Genomic DNA, 18,880 nt, shown 5'->3' with positions numbered 1-18,880 from the left:
ATCCCAGCTTACTCTGTCAAATGCTTTCTCTGCATCAAAACCCACCACTAACAGTGGCATTTTCTTGCATTCTATTTCCCTCTGGATTATCATAGTTATGTTACTGTCGTCAAATATTTGCCTCTCTTCCACAAAACCACTTTCATCCATATCTAACGGTCTAGGCAATGTCTTTGACATTCCTTTAGCCGTTATAGACATAAACACTTTATTATCGTGGTTTAAAATAGAAATGGGCGTTTATGAAGCTGTATCGGCTGGATGCAGCTGTTTAAATCTTACACCGTCATCTCAGTATTCCCTGATTGCGGAAATAAATTTGTTTCTCTTCTGCCTCGCATACAGTGAATAATCATTTTCCACAGACACTGCACTGTTTCCATCTCTTAATACTTTACCCTTTTGCCATAGTTTTGTAAGGATCAACTCTTTCTGCTGGTAGGTTTGCATCTTTACTAACACAGGTCTTGGCTGCTTTCTCATGACCATGTTTGGAGCATACATATGGTGTGCCCTTTCAATTAACATTTCCTGCTGTGGAGTACCAGTCCAGTTGCTTATTTGTGATTTCATAAAATTAATATTTTCTTCCTTCTTATTTCTCTTACAGCAGAAAATCTCAGATTTTCACTATGTGCTCTGCCCTCTAATTATTATTTTTTAAACATCTCTTCTTGAACAGTCTCATACTCTCCCAGCCTTTTCTTCATTTTGACCTCTGACTTTTGCAGTTTTATCAGCTCATCTGAATATCTGTTTAAAGCGTCTTCCATTTTTTTCCAGTCTTTTATTATTTGAGGTGACATATTCCTTCAGTGTTTTGTTTATTTTAGCCTGCTCTGAGCACATTTCTTATTTTTTCTCTAGATTACTTGGAGCCCTGTCTTGCACCAAAGCTGGAACTTGAACTGCTTTTTGCTCAACAGCTACAGGATTCTTCCCAGTCACTGTTTTCTCCTCACCTTTTTTACTTGATTTTCTTTCGGGCTCTCATACTTGTTTCTGTGCCAGCATCCAGGCAGTGAACTTACTAGCCAGCAACTGAATTTACTAAAAGTGACAGAGTTTCTGACCCTTGTCTTTCATCTTCTTTTTTCACATAGGGTGAGCTGAAGTTAAGCTGTTAATCAGTGTGTGTAGCCATCTTAGAAAGTCCATGTAGACATTATTATTGATCATCCATTGAGTGTAGAAGAACTTCTTAATCTAGATGAGTTTAATATTTGACTGTAAAGTTTTACTGAAATTTGTTGACATTATCTAAAGAATTGTCTAGCTGATACCACATATTCGAAAATTGCAGAAGTCATTGAATCTAATTTTTTATTTATTTTATACGCATTAGAAGTTGGTTTGGATTGGTAAGATGTATTATTATGGTTTTGGAAGAAAGACATAAATGTATTCTTTTGTATAAATGCAAACATTTCACACATTCTGAAAAAAGTAATGAGTTCACTAATAAGGTTGTTAATTTTAAGGAGCATAAGACTATATTTTTTTTTCAAAAAGGGAACGGCCATTAGGTTACAGTTTCATTTGTTTTAATGTTGTTGTTCATTACTGTGACCCATAGTGGCTGCCAGTTGTTATTAGCTTTGTTATAGGTAATAATTCTAAATAATCTGGTAGTATTTACAATTAAATAATAAAGCCAGAAATCAGGAAGAGTTAAATCGCCATTGATTTTAGGGTATAAACATTTATCATAGGTAATTATAGCCAACATTGGGTGTCAGGTAAACTTCATTAAATGAGACTTAATCTTGTATAATGTGTGTTTGGGTATAGTTTGAAAGGATAATGTAGTATGCTAAAAAAAATGTAGAGTAAGTATTCAGTTTAACTAATGAGACTTTAAATCCTTTCAGACTTTTGCAACATGTTAAGTTAGATTTTAGATTAAATTTTGCATCCCGATGGTAAAGGGTTCCTAAATATTTTAGTGTAGGTCTGATGTTTATACCGTTTAACACTGATGAGTTTATGCACTTGTAATCAAAAGAAAGAAACAGGAAATAGCTTAGTTTTGTATAAGTTTAATTTATAGATAGTAATGAATATAGGTTTATAAAGTTTATGATTTTAATTATGCCTTTATTTTGGATCTATGTCAGAAGACTGACTTTTCAGAAGGACGAACTTCATATGGTCGAGACCATATGATCGACTTTCTGAAAAGTCGATTGAGACAAAACAACTAAAATCTCCATTTTTGCAGGGGGGGGCAAGCACCCCTGCACCCCCACATCCATTTTATTTGATAATGTTAGATAAATGATTATATCATCTTCAAATACATTATGTGTTATAATGGTATTGTTAAATAAGGGGTATTGATAGTAGGTCTTTTGCAGTAAATAATGAATGAGAAGTTCAAGATATAAATTAAATAAATAGGGTGATAACTAGCAACCATGACATACACCTGCATAACTGAAATGAGTTTGTATGAAGTTTTATTAAATTGAGAGTTGAGTGGAAGAATTTTGGTACAGTGGTGGAAAAAAATTGTATAAAAAGTGCTGGAAATCGAAATTTATTTAAAGCCTTTAGCAAAAAAAAAAGAGGTTGTTATGATCAAATGCATTAGATGCATCAAGGACCAGCACAAAGACTCTGAATTTTCCATGGGAGTGTAAGAATTGAATTGATTCTAGAGTAAGGGTGTGGTCATTAATGTGATGTGATTTTATAAATCCTGATTGATAGGGTGATATGTGGAATTATTGTATGTGATGTCCTATCTCGCCCTCATTCTTACCAGGTTGGGTCCAGATCCGATCCTCGGATCCATCTCAGCCTTTATATTCAATCTCAAGGTCTTCTGCCAGCTCGTGGCTAAACCCTAGCCCAGCGTGCACTATAACCCTCTCCAGATCTCGTTTTCCGCTAAACAAGATTGGGTGCCCGTTCTTCTAGCTCTAGCTAAGTATTTCCTTTCTTGTTGTTCCAACTTTAGAAAAGTTGATTTTTTGGCTGGTTATTAAACTTTTTGATGTTATTGCTTAGTGTGTAATCCTTTTCCATTTTTGTAGCTTTGTTTTTTGCTGTTGGCTGTCGTTTTTCATTTTGGCCTTGTTTTCCCTTCCTGGATTCCTTTTATTCCTTCCTAATGCTTTAAAAACAGTTTGGTTTAGTTAAAGGACTGTTTTATTCTTAGCCCATTTCAGTTAGAGGGCTTTCCTTATCCTTTTATTCTCTCTCTCCCGGGCATAGCCCGTTTAAGTTAGAGGGCTGTGCCTCCTCTTCTTTCTCTCTCTCTCTTCTTACTATAATTTGACCCTTTTTAGTTTATAGGATCTAGTTAAAAAAAAAAAAAAAAGAGGCTATATTATATTCTTTCTTGACTTGTTACTTCCTTGTTTTGTGCTGTTCAAGATGTCTAGTAAGGATTTCAAACATTTAGGCTTGAAAAAATGTGAAGCCTCTGGTAAAAAGATGCCCTTAAGTGATAGACACACTCTTTGTGTCTGTTGTCTTGGGGCCATCCATCTCCAGGAGTCTTGCTTAGCTTGTCATGCTTTCAATCAAAGAGTGATCCTGGAGAGGAAAAACAAATTGATATTAAAAGGATTATTGAAACCCCCCTTCTCAGAGGCTTTAGAAGAAAGTCCGGGTTTATCTAAAAAAAAGGATATGTCTCCAGCAACTAAATCTGACAGGTCCAGGAAGATATGCTCCTCTTCTTCCTTATTGGAACCATCAAAAAAGTTGGCAAAACTATCCTCTCCGGATCCGAACGAACCATCAAAAAAGTTGGCAAAAATATCCTCTCCGGATCCGAAGCTTATCGGACCCGAGAAATCTGCATCTGCTCCGACACCATCTACCTCTGTGCCAGTTGTGTTCGAATTATGGAGCCAGTCTCCTACCTTGGAGCCGTTCTCCCCCACTCTCAGATCACCCATACTACAAAGGTCCAAGTCCCCTACCCTCTTGACTCGGTTTTTCAGGAGTCTTTCTGATGATGACATGGCTCGGGTGGTACAGAGGCCGCTGAGGACTCCGGCGATGGCTAAATTATTGTTGGATCTGACCCGTACAGCTTCAGATCTTACCACATCCATCTCTTCTGCTCTGATTCTTTCTCAGATCCAACCCCTGGCTTCGGAGTCAGACAAACTGGAGCTGATTGTTGTGGAACCCTCAGATCTGAGACCTACTACAGGATCTATGGATCCATCCATGGCTCCAACTTCCTCGGCTCCATCAGAACTCAAGTCTATGAGCTGATGTTGTCCAGTCAGGTCCGGGGAGGTGAGTCTGATTGGACAGTTGTCGGATCCAACTATACCTCTTGGGGCCTTGGCGCGGTTGAGTTTGTCTCCTAACTTAGTCTCAGGTCTGTCGTCTTTGGTTCCGAGGGGACCCTCGGCTTCTTCGGATCCAAGGATTTCCTTGGACCAGGGACGGGGTCTTTTGAGGTTATGAGAAGAGTGCTGTCTCCACAGATGGCTCCATTGTCATTTCCAGATGTTCTTCCCCCAAAGGCCTGAGTGTCCACCTCTGTACCCCTGCTTCCACAGGGATGCAAAGATCCTAGACCTCAGGATGGCCCACATGGTACCCCCCCCCCACTCTTCCGGAACCTCCCCAGAGTACCCTTCTGAGGAGGTCCCTCGAAAAAGTTATGCAAGAGGAAGCACCTAGACTCCACAGAGGAGTCCATCACTTCCAATACGGACCTCGATGAAGATGAAGGGTCCCCACGGTCATCTCCTGAGTATGTTGCCTTTGGAGACATCCTAGAAATGTTAAAACAGAGAGGCGGCTGGAAGCCCATCAACCCTTCTGCTGAGGAGTTTGTCTACCTGAAGGCTTTCAGATCTCACCCTTCCACTTCTTGGGTGTCTCCGCCTTTCGATGAACTTATGGACTTAGTTTCACAAAAGGCATGGGAGTCCCCAGACTCAGTGGAACCTGTTCCAAGGAGGCCAAACAAATATATTACATCCCCTTCAGACAAGGCTTTTCTGACCAAGGGAGTCCCAGTAGATGCTATGGTTGTGGTGGCAGCAACCAAGAAGGAGCTCTCAGAGACATCTTCTTCTGTCCATCCACTGAACAAGGAGTCTCGGACAATGGACAGATATGGAAAGCACATTTTTTCTTCTGCGACGTTTTCCCTTAGATAGCTGTATTACCTTACTCATTTTACTAGGTTGCAGAGAGACCTCCTGAAAGAGCTAGGAGATACTCTCCAAGATTCAGTAGCTGGACGGGGTCTCAGACAAAGTGTCCTCTCAGCTCTCTACCTTAATGTCAGTTGTTAACGTCTCCGTGAGATTCATCTCTTATGCAGCAGATGGAGCAAGTAGAGCATCAGGTTCTGGAATTTCCCTAAGGAGACATTCTTGGATGTGCTTGTGTGACTTTGCGGATCCCTTTAAATCTTCCTTTGTGAATGCCTCATTCGATGGCTCATCTTTGTTCGGGCCCATAGTCAAGGACACACTAACCAGGTGTGAGCATGAAGGAAAAACTCTGTCGTAGGAGTCCGTTTTACCATACCTACCAAACCTTATCCCAAAAGTCAGAAATGAAGTGGCAAAATGTGTTTCTGAAAGTCTCAGGGATCTTTCCAAGACACACATGATGAAACGTCTCCCAGGGGCAGAGAGGGAAGTAGTAATGAAGACACCAAACACATGGCAGAGGGGGCCCGCAGAATCAGGGTGACAGAGATTCTTTCTTTAGCAAGCCCTTTCAGCACTCCTGAATTGAAGCCCATCTGTCCATCTCTGGATGCAGTCAGAGGATTCTTATCTTTGTACCCAGAAACCTGACAATGGATAACAAAAGGCAAATGGTCACAAAGCATCATATCCAGAGGTTACATCATACCCTTTTCCTTTCCCACTCCAAAGATAAAAGAATTCCACCTAGTCAAAAAGAACAAGGGACTCTAGAAATTCAAAAGTTGCTGGACAAAAGAGTCATCCAAACAGTCCTCGCAGACCAAATAGGATCCAGAACTTACTCAAGATTCTTTTTAGTTCCAAAGAAAACGGGACTGGAGACCAATTCTGGATCTCAGCTTTCTAAACAAATCAGTAAAAAAGACCAAGTTCTGGAAGGTGACACTGCAGTCATTATTCCCACTCCTGGAAAAAGACAATTGGATGTGTTCTATAGCTCTCCAGGATGTGTACTACCACATATAAATGGACAGGTGATTCAGGGGACACCTGTGCTTTCGGCTGGGAGCCAGTCATTACCAGTTTCGAGCTTTGCCTTTTGGCCTCACTACAGCCCCCAGAGTGTTCACCAAATGTATGGCAGTAGTCGTGGCTTACTTGAGACGTCTAGTATTCCGGGTGTTTATATACTTAGAAGACTGGCTTCTAACCGCCATGACCAGGCATCTACTAATACAAGTGAGGGACACAACCTTACAGCTTTCCTCTCACCTAGGCATTACACTAAACTATGAAAAATCTGCCTTACTGCCTTCTCAGAATGTTGTTTTTATAGGAGCAGAATTAGACTCAACAAACACGACAGCCAAACTCCCTCCAGAAAGAATTCAAGTTCTAAGACACCAAGTTTCATACCTTTTAGGAAAGAAGAAAGTACAAGCAAGGATAGTTCTAAAAGTCCTGGGAATCATTGCAGCAGCAGTAATTCTGATCCCACTACCACATGTGCACATGAGAATTCTGCAGTGGTTGCTATCCACTCAGTGGTCCATGCAAGACCTACCAATGTCTCACAAGATACTATTCACAGAAACTTGCAAGAAAGACCTTCGTTGGTGGATTTACTCCACTCAAGTAACTATATTGAGCATTTCTTCTCCAACAACCACTGGCCAAAATGACCACGGACGCCTCTCAGATAGGGGGGGGGGGCATTGTCTGGGAAAGACAGTCCAAGACACCTGGCAGGATCGATGTCCTAGTAGAGATGAGAGTGGTGCTTCTAGTGTTGCAAGCATTCCAGGACTCTCTTCCACTGGGAACTATTGCAATACAGACAGGCAACATGTCAGTTGTGTGGTACATAAGCAAAGAAGGAGGAACCAGATCTTATCCCCTTTGTCAAGAGGTCCTGAGAGTTTGGCAGTGGGCACCCTCCTCCCAACATTTTCTGATAGCAACACACATACCAGGGAAATCCAGCAAGATAGTGGACAAACTCAACAGAGCGATTCTGATGCCCCACGAGTGGTCCCTGAAATAAGAAGTAGCAGAAAAGATTTTCCACAAATGAGGCCAGCCATGCTGCGACCTTTTTACAACATCCATGAATGCCAAATGCAGCAGCTACTTTCCCCTTATCCCCCCTCCGGGTGAGTCACCAAGGGATGCACTTGTTCACAATTGGCTCTCAGGTCTCCTCTATGCTTTTTCTCCTTTCCCATTAATTCCCAAAGTACTTCAGAAAGCCAGTTTTTTGGGATGGAAGTTGATACTCACTGCCCCATACTGGCCTCATCAAATCTGGTTCTCCTTCCTGTGGCCTCATCTTCGGGAGGAGCCTTGGATTCTGGACCCGGTTTCAGACCTTCTGACTCATGTGTCAGGATTTCTCCACCCATCCCTTCAGACCCTCAAACTGACAGCTTGGCTGCCCTGATTCCAACTATAGCCAGGTTTCCAAACCTATCTTCTTCAGTTAAGCACATAATATTTTTTCTCATAAGGCTTCAACAAGAAAGATATGTAAGAGCAAGTGGAAAAGATTCTCCTCATGGGCCTCTCATAACCACTTTGATCCCTTTTCTGCCCCAGTTGATTCCATTTTAGAATTCCTAACGAAACTTTTCAATGAGGGTGCAGCTGTTCCTGAAGGCATTCAGCACAGGCTCATCTACTTCTTGGGTGTCCCTTCCCATGGATCCTTTGGTGGATCTGATAACATCGTGGGCATAGAAGGAACCGGACACCATGAAGCCTATCCCCAAGCGCCCAGATAAAGTGCTTAGTCCTCCTTCAGACAGGGCTTGCTGAAACAAGGGATCCCCTGTGGATGATATGGTTGTGGCAGCCGCCAAGAAAGAGCTTGCACAGGAGAGCTGTACTGTTTATCCTTCTGATTGAGAGTCAAGAACGATGGACCATTTTGGGAAGCGGGTGTATGCTTTGCGTTTATATTACATAATCGAACTTTTAAAAGTTTGAACATCATATGGTCGACACCATATGATCGAACTTTTAAAAGTTCAGAAATGTAATAAAAAAAATAAACCAAAGAAAAAACCTGCCAAGCCCCCTGCACCCCACACCCCTGCTCTTTAAATATACCACCACCTAGATCACACTACAGTACAGAAAAGGGAAATCTTCCCATTCCGCACTGTACAGAGATCTCCAATGAAACATTCGAACTTTTGAAAGTTCGATCATATGGTGTCGACCATATGATGTTTTAACTTTTAAGAGTTCGACAACGTGATATAGACCCTATGCTTCAGTGACCTTCTCTGTAAGACCACTGAACTACATGGCACACGTCATTTGACTGCAGTGAGACTTGGTCAAGGAGATCGCTGAGTCGACCCTGGAGTCCATGTCGATGGGGGATAAAAAGACATTCTCCGCTCAGATGGCCACTCTTAAGTCTGTGTCAAATGCATCCATACGTCTTCTCTCCCATGCCATGGAGGGAGCCGCTAGGGTGGCCAGTACTGGCGTTGCCATTAGGCAGCATGCCTGACTCCAGCTTTGTCAATTCTCGGAACCCTTCAAGGTGTTATTTACAAATGCCCCTTTATGACGCTTCTCCCCCTTTTGAGAAGTCAGTCAAAGAGACATTGGTCCAAAGTGAGAAGGATGGGAAGACACTGTCTGCCATTGGGATCCGCTTCTCCTCCCCTCAAAGATGGGTCTATATTAGATCACCGAATGCTTAAAAAAATGAATGGTGATAAATCAACCCTGTGTAAGCGAAAGCTTACAATTTCGCACCGTCAGAACAGCGATTTTTTCCTAGGAAAAAAAAAATTGCTGTTCCAATAAAAAACAAAAAAGAAAAATAAAATAAAAAAAAAGCACTTAAACATTACATTAAGTGGGGGGCTGTGTCCCCCCCCCCCCACACTTAAATATACCAATTCCGAGACCGCACTACAGTGCCTAAAACGGCAAAGTAATGAAGCGGTCAAGCAAATTCTTTCCTGATATTTTGCCGTTTCAGCCTTTTGAGTTCGACCAAGATGCATTCGAAAAAGAATGCATCTTCGGTCTTCTAATAGGGAACCTCAAAGATCCTTCTCAAGGAATCAGTGAGGGACAAAGAAGATGTAGTTCTGAAAGTCTCAAGCGCTTTCCCAGGACACTCAGGACTCACCTTCCCCCAGAGGCAGAGGGGGTTATGATAGACACCGCCCTAGGGGCAGAGGAGGTCTACGACATTTCGGGTCCCGCGAACCTTTCTCGGACAAACCAGGGCAGCAACTCTGAATGGCTGCCCCACTGCTCATCTCTGGAGGCAGTCAGGAGTCAAGTATCGCTTCATCCAGCAGCATGGGAGTCATAACATCAGATCGTTGGGTGTTGTAGATTATATCCAGAGGATAATCCATCCCATTTAACAAACCACCACGACCACCGAAGCATCTCCCGGACATTCCACCCGCACAAAGGGAGGAAGCAGCTATAGAAATAGAAAAGTTGCTAAGAAAACGAGTTATCCAGCCTGTCCCTTGAGACCAGTCCAGATCAGGCATTTATTCCAGGTTCTTTTTAGTGCCAAAGAAAATGGGGGACCTTGACCCATTCTGGATCTTTCTTCCTTGAACCTGTTTGTAGCCAAGGTGTAATTATGGATGGTCACTCTTCAATCTATCCTGCCCTTTCTGCAGGCGAACGATTGGATGCGCTCAATTGACCTCCAGGATGTGTACTATCATACCAAGATGGACAGGCGCTCCTAGAGGTTTCTCCACTTCCAGCTAGGAGCCAATCATTATCAGTTCAGAGCTCTTCCCTTTGGTCTCACCACAGGCCCCAGGGTGTTCACCAAGGTTATGGCAGTAGTAGCTGCTCACATGAGGCTTCAGGGTATTCAGGTCTTCCCTTACCTGGATGATTGGCTCTTCCCTGCCCCTTCCAAGCATCTACTTTTCCAAGCCAGGGTCCATTTCCTCTTGCTAGCGAAAAGACTGGGCATCACCATCAATCTCAACAAGTCATCTCTGGCCTCGGTTCAGATCTTAGACTTCATTGGGGCTCAGTTGGACACGATTCAAATGAAAGTTTTCCTCACCCCAGGCAGAATATACAGTTTCAGATTGCATGTTCTATACGTTCTTCAAGCCCAAGTTTTGACAGCAGAAACAGTACTAAGGACATCGGGGTCTATTGCGGCCACGATCAATCTATTACCCTTAGCGAGCATTCACATGCAGATTCTCCAGTAGATGCTTGCAGTTCAATGGTCCCTGTTAGATCTGCCATTGTCATATCCCATTTGAGTCTCCCGAGTATGCAGGGACTCTCTTTGATCATGGATTCAGTCCTCAGATCTAATCAGGGGGCGCCCTTTTCTTTCATCTTTTCCCAAAACCACGGTGACCACAGACACCTCCCAGCTGGGGGGGAGCATTGCTCAGGAAGGGCGGTCCAAAGCACGTGGTCCCCACCCGAAACTAGCTTGCTTATCAATGTCCTAAAGATGAGGGCGGTCCTTCTTGCATTGCAGGCCCTTCAAGCCCATCTCCCTCTAGGGACAGTTGTGATTCAGATAGACAGTATGTCGGTAGTCCGGTACATCAACAAACAGGGGGAACCAGATCTTACCCCTTATGTCGCGAAGCCATGAAATTGTGGGAATGGGCAGTCTCTAGCGGCCATTTTCTAGTGGCAACGCACATCCCGGGACGGTCCAACATTCTTGAGGACAGGCTCAGCGGGTCTATTCTGATGCCTTACTAGTGGTCTCTGAGCCCCTAGAGATGCACTGGTCCATGCTTGGCCTCCTGGTCTTCTGTATGCTTATCCTCCACTATCCCTCATTTCGAAGTTTCTTCAGAAAGCTCGCAAGCTGGGGAGCACTGTGATCCTCTTCACCCCATGTTGGCCTCGCCAAGTTTGGTTTCCCTCTCTGTGGTCTCACCTATTAATTTCATCATGGACGTTGGATCCAGTTCCGGATCTTATTTCTCATTCCTCGGGGATTCCTCCTCCAGATCTGGACAGTCTAAAGCTCACTGCTTGGCTGCTCCATTTCCCATGATTGTTAGGACTCCAGGTTTATCATCCCCAGTTAAGACTATTCTGGCGGCGGCTCAAGTCTTCCACCAGAAAGGTTTGTCATAGCAAGTGGAAACGTTTTTCCATATGGGCTTCACAGTGTGTGTTAGACCCTTTAACTACCCCTGTGTCTGCAGTTTTAGAGTTTATGGTGAGAATTTTTCAGCAGGATGACAGTTCCTCCACAGTCAAAGTCCAGTTGGCAGCTATTTCCATTTTTCATGTGGGGGAAAACATGTCATCCTTGGCTTCTTCTAAACTTTGTAAGACCTTCCTTAAAGGTAACTTTTTTCTTAGACTCTTGGTGAAGGATCCTGCGCCCCCATGGGATCTTACTTTGGTACTTTAGGCTTTAGTCCCCCCCTCCCTTTGAACCTGCAGCTTCTGTATATTTGCAGTGTTTGTCTTGGAGGACTGCCAGGGTCGCCATTATTTCTGCCAAGAGGGTGTGTTGGAACTTCAAGCTTTATCCATTAAGGTTTCTTACATGATCGTTCACAAAGACAGACTGTCCTTGCATGCCAACCCATCCTTTCTTCCTAAAGTAGCATCAGAAGCGAATATCAGTCAGAGAATCAATCTTCCAGTTTTTTCCCTAATTTTCAAAACAAGGGGGAATACAAATTACATCTGCTGGGTGTGCATAGATTTAACTTACACAGGACGAAAACTTTTCGTAAATCAGATCAGTTATTTGTTTCTTATTCCAAACCTTTCTTAGGTAAACCAATTTCCAAAGTAACAATAGCTCGTTGGATTTTACAATGCATTATTCAAGCCTACCCTGTCAAGGGAATTTCCCCTCCAGGACAGGTAAAGGCGCATTTGACCAGGTCTATGACTTCTTCAGCTGCCTTTTGGTCCAGGGTTTCGCTGGATGATATCTCTTCTGCAGCTACTTGGTCCTCATCTCATACCTTCATTTCACATTACAAATTGGATATTGTCTCCAAGAACATGGTATCCTTTGGCTCCGCGATTCTCCGGAATATCCTTCCATGAGGGCCACCCAGGTGTTTGGTAGCTGGGGACTCTGTCCCACAGGTTGAAGACCAAATGAAGTCAGCTACTTCAGATAAAGAAGTTATGTACTTATCATAACGTTCCATCTGAGTAGTTGCACTTCATTTGTCTTCACCCCCCCCCCTCCTTCCCCGTACCTTGTAACTGTGATACTGACCATATATGGAGATGGTTACATTAGGAATGTCCTTTGTCATACTTGGGCTCAGGATTTTCAGGTTACCAGTTGTGGCAGGGTATTATTAGGTTGGGAATATGTGATGGTTTTTGGCAGCAAACTTAATCTAAAGGGAGGAAGGAGACAGGGCATTATGGGTGGGGGGAGGAGCTTGGAGCTTGGATCAGATGCTGGAAATGTGGCTGTGATGAATCCGATATGGATCCGTAACCCACAGGTTGAAGACAAATGAAGTACAACTACTCAGATGGAATGTTATGGTGAGTACATAACTTCTTTTTCTCCTCTCTCCAAGGTGACACTTTCAAAATGGCTTTCAGGTTGCATAACTTTTATCTTTAAGTCTCAGAATAAGGATCTTCCAGGAAGAGTTAAAGCCCACTCCACAAGAGTCATTGCAACCTCTTCATCATTTCTTACTAAATTACCAGTTGATACCATTTGTACAGCAGCAACATGGGCAAAACCACATACCTTTATCAATCATTACAATGTTGATTTGGCCTCCAAGAATAGGGCCTCTTTTGGGTTCATGATTCTGAGGAATAGTCTCCCTTGAGCCACCCAAGATGATAAGTGGTAGGGATGCTGTCCCAACCTGATAAGAATGAAGACGAGATAGAACAACATCACATAAAGAAGTTATGTACTTAACCATATCATTCCATGTGTGTTGTCCATCTTCACCTTCATTTTTACATCCCACCCTCCTTGCCCCCTACCCTTCTGATTCCTGAAAGACCGAGTTTATACAATTGGAGGACCTGAATCTTTGACCTTCTTCTATTGACTCTGGTCTTTTTTCTATGACTTACTCTTTATAAAAGCAAGCAAGATCTGGGGAAGGTTATAGTGCATGCTGGGATAGATTTTAGCCACAAGCTGGCAGAAGACCTTGAGCTTGAATATAAAGGCTGAGACAGATCTGAGGATCGGATCTGAACCCAATCAGGTAAGAATGAAGGAGAAGATGGACAGCACACATGGACCGTTATGGTGAGTACATAACTTCTTTTTTTAACCTGTTAGCTAAACAGGAAGATAACATTTTTTATGTCAGAATTTATTAAGGATATAGGTCTTGTAACTACTGGGAATAGTTGTGTCAGTAGTTTTGGAACAAGTATATTATTTGACCTTTTCATGAATATGGCTGAAGAACCTTTTTGCAAAATTTCATTGAGAAATGTCTGTAAAATTTTGAGTAGAATTTGAGAGAATTTCTGATAAAATAGTGAAGTTTGTTGTTCCAGAAGTGGTGCTTTTCCTCAATTCATAATAATGTTGGTTATTCCAGAGAATGTAATTTGCTGTTTTAGTAATGATAATTGGTCTAGTGTCAGTGAGGGAAAATTTATTTAGTTTCAGAAGTAATTTAGATCATCTTCATTATAGTTACTAGAATTACTGTGTAAGTCAGTGAAAATTCAAAAACCCTTACTGTACGTTTGTATCAAAATCACTTGACTTTTTTGATGGTATTCAATTAAAAAATTATTTAGTGTATTTGCATACTGAAGTGATATTATGAAATTTGCGTAATCTGATGTTGTCAGTCTTCATTTATCTTTGACGGTTGGGACGTTTGGGACTCTGTTCTGATTCTCGGAACCGGCTGAGCTGTTATAACAGCTTGCGCAAGCCAAAACCTCTCAAGCTAAATCTGTGCACATAATACCCCTCTCCAGATTACCTCTGATTTAATTTGCCACTCTTGTCGCAAGACACATCAGCCAGATTCTCTGTCAGTTAAGTTAAAAATAAATAAATAAATAAACTTTCATATATATATATATATATATATATATATATATATATATATGTATGTACATACATATATCTTGATATATCTATAGCTTAGTATTGCTCTACCCTTTTTTTCCCTTACTTGTTTTTTGTTGCCCCTCTCTTTACTTTCTGCAGGTGAGTGTGCTTTTTCCTACCTACTTTTAGTGTCTCTCTACCATCATTTTTAGTACTTTCCCTCTCCCTGCCTTTTTGGTAATTCTGGCCTACCATTGCTGGTAGCCATTCCCTTTCTCTGTCAGTGTGTGCATCTCCTTTGCTGTTTGTTGGTTATTGCTTTTCTGTTTTAACATGACCATCTAAAGGGACCACAGGATTTACACATTGTCAGGATTGTGGTAGGAAGATGCCCAACTCATATGAGCATTCTTCTTATAGGTTCATAGGTTTATACTAGGCTATCTGCCCTAAGGCATTTATAAGCCTAGCCCAAATTTTTGTGGCTTACGCCACCCCTTATATGAAAAAATACTGTGCCCATTAGTTTGTTGTGCCTCTGTCCAGCAGTGACACAGAGATGATTCCTGGGGTAAACCTACGATCTCCCATCCACAGGTCTAGATTTCTCTTGAACAGAGTCAGCGAGGTGCTCTGCCTCACATGGACCGGGATTTTATTCCACAGCATAGGGAGTCTCTGAGTGATAAATCTATCCCTCCAGCACGTCTATTTATATCCGTGCTAAGGTTTAAGTCGCTTGCTCTAGTGGTTTTGGTGGATTTGGATTTTTGAGGTGGAGCATGTCCATTAATTCCGGGTTGGACATGGCCTTGTATGTCAGGCACATGTCACCTCTGAGCAGACGGTATGCGACTGAATAGAGCTGGAGTTTCTTCAATCTGGCAGCATATGACAGATTTTGGAGTCCCTTTATCCTTTTGGTGAGGAACTTTTGGGGTCTCTCCAATTGCTGCAGATGTCGGGTGAGATACATCCCGAATGGGGCATTGTACTCGATCATTGGTCTGATAAGTGAAGAGTACAGGGAACAATGACCTCACTAGATCTGGATGTGAATCCTTCATGATCAGGTGGGCAATGTAGAAGGTCTTTCTAACCACTTTAGCAATGTGAGTGTCAAAGAAAGGCCACTGTCAACCTGGGTCCCCAGGTCCCTGATAACCTCTTCTGTGCTTAGTGGATTGCCACCTATATGGTAGCTTGGGGTTACCTTGTTTTTCCCGAAGGGTATGACTATACATTTTTGGCGTTTAACTTCAGGCCATGGCTCTGGCACCAGCTATCTGTTTCCGTGAGTCCCTTCTGAAGGATATCCGTGTCCGATGCACTTTCCACTATGGCGCCCAGTTTGCAGTCGTCTGCAAACTTTGTCAGCCAAAGTCCTCCCATGCTGGCCTGTACTTCTGAGAAGTAGATGCCAAACAATAGGGGCCAAGGACCGAGCCCTGTGGGACACCACTTGTGACCGGCTTGGAGTCTGACACAGCGCCAGCAACTCTAACCCTGTGGGTTCTGTCCTTAAGCCAGTTTGCAACCCATCTTGTGACATATGGGTTTACATTTAAGCTGGTAAGTTTTCTACAATACCCGAGTGGGGTATTGTGTCGAAAGCCTTTGCAAGGTCAAGGTAGGCTGTATGGACTGCCTTTCCCTCATCAATGGCCTTGGTGACTGTTTCGAAGAAGTCGACCAAGTTCAGAAGGCATGATCTTCCCTTGACAAAGCCAAACTGGGTCGGGTCCAATGTCTGCAAGTCCCCTATATCTTTGTTTATGAGCTCCATTATGATCCTCTCCATAGCTTTGCAGACTAGACTTGTTAAGCTTATGGGGCGGTAATTACCAGGGTCCGTAGAGGCGCCGCCTTTGTGGAGTGGGACCACAGTTGCCGTACGCCACTCCTTGTGCACGTATCCTGTGGTAAGGCTGAGATTAAACAGCTGCCTTATGTGCGGGGTTAATTCCTCATTTAGCTCGTGTAGCATACAGCCGGGGACACCATCTGGTCCCATTGATGCTGTGTTTTTAGCTTTAGAGAGAGCAGCTTTCACCTGCGCATTTGAGATGTCTGGGAGGCTACACTCGGCTGGGATAGTTATCTCTCCTTTAGGGGAGAGGGGTGAAGTTTGCACTGAACCTGTCTGCCAGTATGTTGGCAATGTCTGTGGGTTCAGTGATTTTTGTATCATTTTGGACTAATTCTGAGCATATCTGGGAGTTTCCACCCAGGTTCCTAACATAGCTGAAAAAGGCCTTATGATTGTCCTTTGAATCCATGGCAATTTTTCTCTCAAAATTGGCCTTAGTTGATTTTATGAGTGCTCGTATTTTTTTACTAATAATGATCAGGGGTGACTTCCCTTTTATGGATTTTGTTCTATCATGTAATAGCTTTCTCCTCTTATTGTAAAGTTTGTTAATGGCTGGGGTCCACCAGACTGGACGTTTGCCCTTTGTGGAAAGAGTCTTGGTTTTATTTGGGATTGCCTGATCCATGCAGTTCTTGTGTCTACTGTTTGGGCCCATCAGATTTACAAGATTGTTCAATTTGTCAAGTGTTTGTTAACCGGGCTGTTTTAGAATGCAAAAACAAGTTGAGTCTAAAAGGCTTGATAAAGTCTTCCTTTGAAGAGGATCTGTCCAAGTCTGACTTTTCCTCACCTTCATCTCCATCTTCTTCTGAATCAGATCATGGACAGAAGAGGACTCATTCGGTGCCAGCATCCCCCTCAGCTCCAGCAGCCAAGAAACACAAATGTTTGGGTCCCACTCCTCCTGCGGAACCGAAGTCTAAAATGAAGAAACTTTTGGAAGCAACTTCCTTGGCACCACAGGTCTCTGTGCCAGCCATTTAGGTACCAACAACTTTAGCTTCCCTGTTGGTACCAGTTCCATCTGTGAATCTACCAGAAATGTTGAAACCAGTACCTCCCTCAGTTCCAAAACTGAATATCACCAATGTACCCAGGGCAAAATATTCCCCTTCTGTTGACCCCTTTGTGGGACAGCTTTTTAGTCCATTCCTAGAAAGACTGGAGTCCCCTTCAGGCTTCACTGTCTGTTCCTCCAGGAGTCTGACTGAAGTCAACATTGTGAGATTGGTGGATCAGCTCCTAGTAGCTAGGGGTCTTTGTGTCTCTTCACAGGCCCCACTCCCTTCTAGAGATGGGGCTTTCTCTCCCAGGACTCTACAAAATGTTCCTCCTGTGACTTACACCTCCAATTCCTCCAGTTCCAGCTTCTCCGGTGCTGATAGCCTTTACCCCTTCGGTTCCAAGATCTGCCTTGAGCTCCTCAGTTCTCTCGGAACGGACAGACTCCTGGAGTCGTGGCTTCACTGATAGATCCGAGGGTTTTGGATCGTCTCCCGTTTTTTTATTCGGAGTCATCCATGACTCTTGGAGCTTCGGTTGACATGGGCTTTGCCTCGACTCCCACTTCAGGGGTAGGTTTCTCGGAGCTGGGTGGGACAAGGGTTCTGAAGTTGTCTTTCTTGGTTCCAGGCTCCCATCCCTCGGCAGGGGGACCCACTTCCAGGTTGTGGAGAGGGCATTGGCCTCTGCAGGTTCTCAGCTGGCCCCTCCCATATCAGAGTATTCCTCTGGGACTCCCTCTTGACCAGAGCTGCCACCAACCTCCATGCCAGAGCAGTGAACACCAAAGCTGCAGGATACCTTTGTGCAGGGCAGTTCTTATTTGCTGAATTCTGTTCCGAGGGTATGTAAACAGCTTGGAGATCAAGATTGTGGTGCATTTCAATATTACAAGCCATCACTACAGTCCTGCAAAGCTGATAAGATTTTGTTCACCACTGTTGATATACCACATGACTTTGGTATTGTCTGTCACAATCTGAAGAGTTCCTGAAGTCCAAAGAGATGAAGAGTCTGGAGGACAAAGACAGAGCAGTTGTGTAAGAACTTGCCATAACAACACATGTTCGAAAAGATCACTACAGCAGTAATGCTGACAGATGAAACATATCCTTCCAGATAGACTACACATTTGGACAGTATGCCAAAGCTCAGGCTGTCCTTCCTAGTTTGCTGTCTGTTTGATCTTAGATCTAAGCACGAGGTCTGTGTGCTGGCACATAAGAGAAGTATGAACAAGAAAATCCTCATAGCTTTCTTGCCCTGTAGAACACCAAGGCTTACTATTTGCAGACTGCAAGCCATTCACAGCCTTCCATATTTGGACCATTGTCCTATATTTGCAGACATATTTTTCATATGTCAGGATTCACTGACACGGGTCAAGGATCTAATTCTCAGTCTAGGGTTTCATGTAAAGTTAGGTAAATCATCTCGTGTTCCTTCTCACAGGATAGTATTTCTGAGATACATTCCTGAGAAGGGCTTTTCTCTTTCGGAACAAAAGTAGAATTTTACAAAGAACAGTTACTGATATTATCCAAACCAGTCCTTGACATCAGCCGGCATGTATTTCAGAATTCTGGGCTTCATGGTCTGTGATAATCAAGATTCCCTTGGTTAGACTTCATTTGGGGAGCCTTCCGTAGTTCCTGAAGTCAGGCTAGTCCTAACATCAGCACCCTTCTCTTAACAGATTATCTCAGACCAATGCTGATATTTGTACAAGGGGAGCTAATTTGGTGGTTGACCATTTATCTGTCAACTGAGGTCTCCCCTTCTCCCTTCCTCTTCCTCCTACTCAGTCTGTCACAACAGATGCTTCAGATTTTGTGTGGGGAA

General features: G+C 43.2%; 1 protein-coding gene across 1 annotated transcript in view; it reads left to right on the top strand.

Annotated features, from left to right (window-relative positions):
• The window catches only part of BOLL (boule homolog, RNA binding protein), a 2,224,369-nt gene that overhangs the window by 1,465,164 nt on the left and 740,325 nt on the right, over nucleotides 1-18,880 (top strand). The gene's annotated exons all lie outside the window — the stretch shown is intronic.

Source organism: Protopterus annectens, chromosome 2.part0 (assembly GCF_019279795.1).
Source record: "Protopterus annectens isolate FY-2018-M chromosome 2.part0, PAN1.0, whole genome shotgun sequence".
Lineage (NCBI taxonomy): Eukaryota > Metazoa > Chordata > Ceratodontiformes > Protopteridae > Protopterus > Protopterus annectens.
The sequence above is the reverse complement of the archived record's forward strand: the minus strand, read 5'-3'. Positions and strand labels throughout refer to the sequence as shown.